This window comes from Heptranchias perlo, chromosome 30, assembly GCF_035084215.1.
Source record: "Heptranchias perlo isolate sHepPer1 chromosome 30, sHepPer1.hap1, whole genome shotgun sequence".
In the NCBI taxonomy this organism is placed as follows: domain Eukaryota; kingdom Metazoa; phylum Chordata; class Chondrichthyes; order Hexanchiformes; family Hexanchidae; genus Heptranchias; species Heptranchias perlo.
The window spans coordinates 16,151,243-16,158,339 of record NC_090354.1 but is presented as its reverse complement, the minus strand read 5'-3'; the positions used below and the strand labels follow the sequence as shown (position 1 = coordinate 16,158,339).

Below are 7,097 nucleotides of genomic sequence, written 5' to 3'. Positions count from 1 at the left end.
AGATTAAACAATGTGGTGTTAAATTAATTTTATTCACTACTAAGCAAACTGAAATAGAAAGTGGGGGAAGTTAAATTGATCAAATTCAGGGGATATGACTTGCTTTTGTTACACGCAACTGAATGCTGTACTTCAGTCCTTTACAGTGAGGTTATACTGTACTAATTAATGATTTTATATATAGTTGGTGCTAGTTACTTGGGATATAATTAATGGCTTGCACTTTGGCAGGTCTTTTTCCCATTGATTTGCAGTACAGGATGTACAAATCTGCTATTGCATTATTCACACTGTTAGATCCTGTTTAGGATCTACATCAATCCCCTCTAGAATCTAGAGCAGGCAAGCTGCCAACTAGTTGGGCTAGATTTTCATTTTCACTGTCTTTGGACAATTTCCCAGTAACTGTCAAATGTAACATTTTTCAAGATCATTTCAAATAGGTGAAGCAAGAAGGCTCTGTGTTTTCCTTAACTGTAAATTTAAAGGCATTAACTACATGTTACACTTCCACAATGCAATAATTTTACCTGTTAAATGTTTTGATTTTCTTGTACAAAAATATCAGTGCAGATAATTTTCAAAATGAATAAATAACAAACTGAGATAAAACATTTTTTTTTAAATTGCAGCATTCATTTTAGTATTAATACTGGCAAAAAAAATGTTTATTTATCTCATCTTCTCTCCTACTCTTTTCTACATTGGTCCAATTCTCCATAATGTGTCTTGGACCTTTTATCTAGGTTTCCCAGTTTAGAACAAAAACTCAAGTGGGAGAGGAATAGCTAATGGTCGCTCCTGAGCAGACTGCCCAACTGCCTTTATAGTAATCTGTTTGTCTTTGGAGTGACATTTTTTTATTGCTCAGGTTTAGGTGGTTGTTGCAGCAGATTTATAGTCCTAAGGTTAGGGAATTTTGCCTAATTTGCAGAAGTTAGAATTTGATTAAATTAAGAATGAAGAAGTTAGTCTATTTGCAGAAGCTAATGTTTGCTTGCAGTAGCTATTAGACATTGTTTACGAACCCTGCAATGTAGTCTTCAAGCAATTACACTAACGACATAACAAGCTTGTTTGATAGGAACACAATGGGTGGAGTATGGTTGGTAGGCATTTCCCGAAAGGGGGATGTATAATCTTATTAATGATCACACTGTGAAGAGACTGAGCACGACAGCTGGAACAGGCTGCGTAACCGCAAGGCGGTTGAGATAACAGGATATGCCTGATGTATATTCGTGCTCGCAATTGGGGGGGTGGGGGTAGTACCATGCAACGCATGATGGGATTAGATTGTGAGCTCACGTAACAAGGGACTGCCCCTTGGAATGTGGAGACAGGAAACCGGGATGCGTAAATGTTGTAACTTGTTCAGAATGAGTAGAGTTCTCCCCTTGGGAAACTAAGAGGGGTCTCTCCTTGCATATGCTTGAATAAACGATCGATCAACCCTTACTGATGTGTCTGCGTAGTTGATGATCGAAAATCACCACTACAGCGGTGCTGAAAAACATCTAGAAGCAATACAAGAGCCAATGGAGACAGAATAAGAAAGAACGCTATTGAATGCGGTCTGATTGCTATATGACTACATCAGTTATAAATATCCCTGTTTATTTGTGCCATCAAGACTACAATAATGACCAACAGCATCTGAAAATTGTGGACTGCAGTGAAAGTACTGCATAGCAATCAGACCACATATAGGGCAGGCAAGCTACCAACTACTTGGGGTAGATTTTCATCTTCACCGCCTGGGCAGTAATCTGGCAGAGCAGATCACCCGCCCTTTATAGAGCCCACCTAATTTTTATTTTCACTCAAATCAAAGGCAATGAAAATCAGGTACTTTCTATAACTAGCAGCCGATCCACAACTCCATGGCGGCAAGTTAAAAATCTACCCCATTATCTGAGTATAATTAAATAATGGCCGCCCACTTTAAGTGTTACCAGTGCTGGCAGTTTCTTTAGCAATTTATTAGTTTTGCAGTGTGCATGATTCTCAAAAATGCAAGGGAGAGAAAGATCATTTTTCTCTCTTTATTTCTATCTATTACAATAATGCAAAATCAATAAGTAGTTAACTAAATCATGAGTTGGCAACCCTATCTGTTATCAGTCCTTTTTTTTTGAGAGGTTAATCTGGACTCCCTTCTGTATGTTCTTGGGCATTAAAAATCTTGTGGTATTACTCAAAGAACAGCGGGGAATTCTCCTAGTGTACTGGGCAACATTCCTCCTTCAAACACCACCAAAATACAACTACAGAAATACAGAGAGGTTGTACAGAAACAGGCTATTCAGCCGAACCAAACTATGTCGGCGTTTACCCTCCATGTGAACAAACAGTCCCAATCACATTCACCTGTTCTGTTCCTATACCCCTTTATTTCTTTTTCCCTCATCCACCGATCCAATCTAATCTTGAATGTTCACATCAGGTATCAGCCTTAGCTCAGTGGTCACCTCTGAGTCAGAATGTTGTGAGTTCCTATCCCACTCCCGGGACAAGCGAATGATCAAGGGCTGATACTTCAGGGCAGTATCTGCTAGTGCCCTCCCATGTGAACACATTGGAGTTTGTGGTATCAGTGTGAGTTCCATGGTCTAACACTGGACTTTCAATCCAGTGATCTGAGTAGTCACCTCCTCTATTTTTATGTGGTCCCATGGTGTAATGGTTAGCACTCTGGACTTTGAATCCAGCGATCCGAGTTCAAATCTCGGTGGGACCTTACATGTTTTAATGATGGTTAGCACTCTGGACTTTGAATCTAGTGATCCAAGTTCAAATCTCAGTAGGACCTTGTCTTTCTGCTCACAGTACCAGCATATAAACTAAAATTTGAGTTCAAATCTCAATGGGACGTCCCATGTTTACTTGGGAAATCTAATGCCACCTTTATGAATCAATTTTTTAAAAGCATACATCGTTTAGATTTTGTTTTATTTTAAGCTTCTTTCAGTTTAATTGGACCACATGTTAGACTGTTGCGTTACTGATTCCCTTCGAAAGGGGCACTTGTGGTACTTATTTCTGCCAGATGACACTGGAGCAACACAGTGCCACCCATATCGGTGCAATTAAAATAGGCATCCCTCATTGGCCAGGGAAGCAAGAATGCCAGCCTAGGGAGTCCCCTGTCTTCTAACGTTAGCCTGACCTTGTAAGAAACGGATGAAGGCTCCATCTCTTACAAGTAAGGTCAGGACCCGGTGTATCTTGGTCACAGCCTTTTTCCAAGCCGCTCTGCTGGATTCCCACCGGAGTCCAGCTGAACTGCTGAAAATTCAGACCCATTATATTTTTACCATTGCACATTTCATATTTCCAGTCATTTCAAAGTCCAGAGTGCTAACCATTACACCAATGTTCCCTCTTCTGTGGCATCCAGTGCAAGTGCCATTGAATGGTATCCATCTCATTTCATAAAGCTTTTTATGTAATTATCAGTTTCTCTTTATGTTGATAATAGAATATATTCATTTATATTAAGTACTTTAAGTTGAAGGTAGGGCCGATATACAGCACTTAAGGCTGTCATTTGCTATACAGCAGAGAGGTGACAGGTGATTCCCAATCCCACCGTATGACTGCGGTGAAGGGTTGAGAAGAGGGATTGAGCACCTTTTCAGAAGAATAAAGTTAAATAACACGGCAAATCGCTTTGGTATTGTCACATCTTATATCATCCATAAAATATCCTGAAGGGTTTAAGATTTATTTTAAGAACTACTATCTTAAAAAGAAAGAATGGAAGAAAGACTTGCATTTACATAGCGCCTTTCAGGATGTCCCAAAGTACTTTACAGTCAATGAAGTACTTTTGAAATATAGTCACTGTTTTAGCTTTAAAATGTTACCTATTTTGTAGAGTTGTTTAGTCCTAAACTACTCACGGGGCAGTACAGGATAGTTAAAAAAATCACTGTGCACAAGTGCAAAACAAGAACTGGGTCAACTGCGCCTGAACACAGCGTTATGTGAATAACAGCAATCTTAAACAAGGACATACTATAAACATGGCACACATTTAGAAATGTAAGGAATCTTACAACACCAGGTTATAGTCCAACTGTTTTATTTTAAAATCACAAACACATTTAGAACACAATAGTAAAACAGAAGAATTCGAAAGTCCGAAAAAAGTGGCATTACTGGATTAAATAAAGACTACCATTAATAACAATGCATTAACATACATTGTGATTGACCCTTTATCCATTTCTGAATTTATGTACAAAAATATGTGAGGTCCCACCGAGATTTGAACTCGGATCGCTGGATTCAAAGTCCAGAGTGCTAACCATTACACCATGGGACCGTCTTGTGAGCAGCTGCGGAATACGTCCTTTAATAAATAACATTTCCATCCCTTCCCGTTCCACGAGTTAATTCAATCTAATTACAAAATGTGCAGCAAAGGACTTGCCTTTAATAAGCGGCAAATTCAGGGTTTTCAGCTTCATATCGTCTCCTTTTCCCGATGCGACGCTCACAGACCCGGAACTTGCCGAACGCTGGTGACGTCACATTGCGCTCGGCTCTTTCCGCTGCGGGAGGAGGCGGAGCCCGAACCCTGCTCACTCCCGCCAGCCGAACAATCGCGAGAGTTACAAACACGCCTCGCACGCTGGCGCGAAATTTAAATTAATGAACCCCAGACAAGAGTAATTTACATATTTAAAAAAAAACTAGGGAAGATACAGAGAAGAGTTAGATGCCCAGTAAACGTAGTTTTTTTTTAAAAATGGTTCTGAATTTAACTTTTATATTAGTAGAGTAATAAATCTACCCCTGAAATCTTTTTCAGCTTCACAATGTCTGATGGTTGAGTGAAATAGCTATCTACCTACAATAGAGTTGCCAACTCTGGTTCGAGGAATTCCTGGAGGTTTGATCAGATGACAGTCCGACCAGATGACATCTGACCATGTGATGTCTGATCGCCTGGCATTTGATCACATGACATCTACAAATGTTATTGCATTTACCTTATAAAGGTTGGGTCCCCTGTAATTGAGAATCTTTCCTGGTGGTTTCGTACCAGCAGTTGTGTGCAACAAGTTTAAAGAACTAGGAGGCCACCTATGAGCAGGCGAAGAGGAGAAACCGAGGGCGGGGAAGTGGGGAAACCAAGGGTGGGGAAGAGGAGAAACAGAGGGTGGGGGTGCGATTAGCAGAGGAAACCAGAGGTGGGAGGAACTTTGATTCCACCAGTAACTAATGGTAACTTACTGAAATTGCACTAATAACTAATAGTAAAGTGGTAACACTGCAGTTATACAGGGCCTTGGTGAGACCACATCTGGTGTATTGTGTGCAGTTTTGGTCTCCTTATCTGAGGAAGGATGTCCTTGCCATGGAGGGAGTGCAACGAAGGTTTACCAGACTGATTTCTGGGATGGCAGGACTGACGTATGAGGAGAGATTGGGTCAACTAGGCCTATATTCACTAGAGTTTAGAAGAATGAGAGGTGATCTCATCGAAACATATAAAATTCTAACAGGACTAGACAGACTAGATGCAGGGAGGATGTTCCCGATGGCTGAGGAGTCCAGAACCAGGGGTCACTGTCTCAGGATACGGGGTATGCCATTTAGAACCGAGATGAGGAGAAATTTCTTCACTCTGAGGGTGGTGAACTTGTGGAATTCTCTAGCACAAATGGCAGTGGAGGCCAAGTCATTTGATGTATTCAAGAAGGAGATAGATATATTTCTTAATGCTAAAGGGATCAAGGGATATGGGGAAAAAGCGGGAACAGGATATGGAGTTAGACGATCAGCCATGATCATTTTGAATGGCAGAGCAGGCCCGAAAGGCCGAATGGCCTACTCTTGCTTCTATTTTCTATGTTTTCTAACACTCAGATTCCCCTCATACCAACAGTAATAAAATAACTCACAGATCGTCTATACATAACTGGTAGTAATAGGTGTAATGTCCCGATATCCTACCTATAACTAGTACTAATCTTATAACCCACTGTTATTCACCCTGAAACCATAGCCAGAATCCCCCTGCACTGCACAAGGTGCCACTTTTAACAGGCCCCATCTCTCTTCCTATCTCATTGGACTCTGGTTGCGTGTGAAGGTGACAACTCTGAATTGGGAACTTCACTCAGAGCTGATCTGTACTTGGACTTCACGTATCAAAGCCGAGCGGCACAGACCGATCTGAAACAAACCAAGAGATCACACACAGGGCAGTGGGCCCAGTATTTGGGGCACTTCTCACAGGGCACATCGTCCGAAACTCAGCTCAGCACCAACATTTCTAAACCATTCCCTAACCTTGGACTCGATGAAAGAAAGGTTTTGTAGAATGATAAAAAATACAGCACAGGAACAGCTGCTGGCACTGTCTCCTGTAACCCCATTCCCCGACAAAGGTCTTTTTATATTCCTCCTTTTCAAATATATTCCCTTCAAAATGAAGTTTTAGTCTCTACCTCAATAGCCACATGTGGTGAAGTATCCCATGGTCTAATAGGCCTCAGTTCAAGAACTTTCCTCCTCCCTAGCCCCTTGTTTTTCCAGTGAGAATCCTTGGTTTCCAATCCCTAGTTCCTCATTCGCCCACCAGTGGAAATAGTCTTTCACTATGTAACCACAGTAAGGTCCCTAGGTTTCACTTACCCCTTTACTGGCTGCTCCTCTCTCAGCGCCGCTCTCACTCACTCACCGCATTGCTGCTGCTGCTTCTGGCTCTGCGCAAAATGCTGTTCCCCACACCACCATCAATACATTTTCCCCCTCCCCTGCTTGAGCCTCAATCCCCGACCCCTAATCCCCTTTTCTCTCCCGACCTCCCATCCTCTAATCACCCATCCCATCTCCCTTGCTCCAAAAGCCCCCTTTCTCCATCTCTTCCCATTGCCCAGTCTCCCTCTCCCCGAGCCCCCATTTTCCAGTCTCCATCTTTTCTCCCCACTCTCAAGCACCCCCCGATCTGTGCCCCCCCATTTCAGAGTCCTCCCCATTTCAGACCTCCCCCGATTGCTGAAACAACCCCCCCACCACCATCCAATGCTGACACCTGCAATTCCCTGGCCCTCCCAATTCCCGACTCTCCAGCCCCCTCC

General features: G+C 42.1%; 2 non-coding genes across 2 annotated transcripts; one reads left to right on the top strand and one right to left on the bottom strand.

Moving 5' to 3' along the window:
* The first annotated feature begins 2,668 nt into the window (after positions 1-2,668).
* Positions 2,669-2,740, top strand: trnaq-uug (transfer RNA glutamine (anticodon UUG)). The gene has a single exon. It is a non-coding gene; the product is annotated as a tRNA-Gln (tRNA).
* Positions 2,741-4,258: 1,518 nt separating this feature from the next.
* trnaq-uug (transfer RNA glutamine (anticodon UUG)) lies at positions 4,259-4,330 on the bottom strand. Its single transcript has one exon. It is a non-coding gene; the product is annotated as a tRNA-Gln (tRNA).
* Between the last annotated feature and the right edge of the window lie 2,767 nt (positions 4,331-7,097).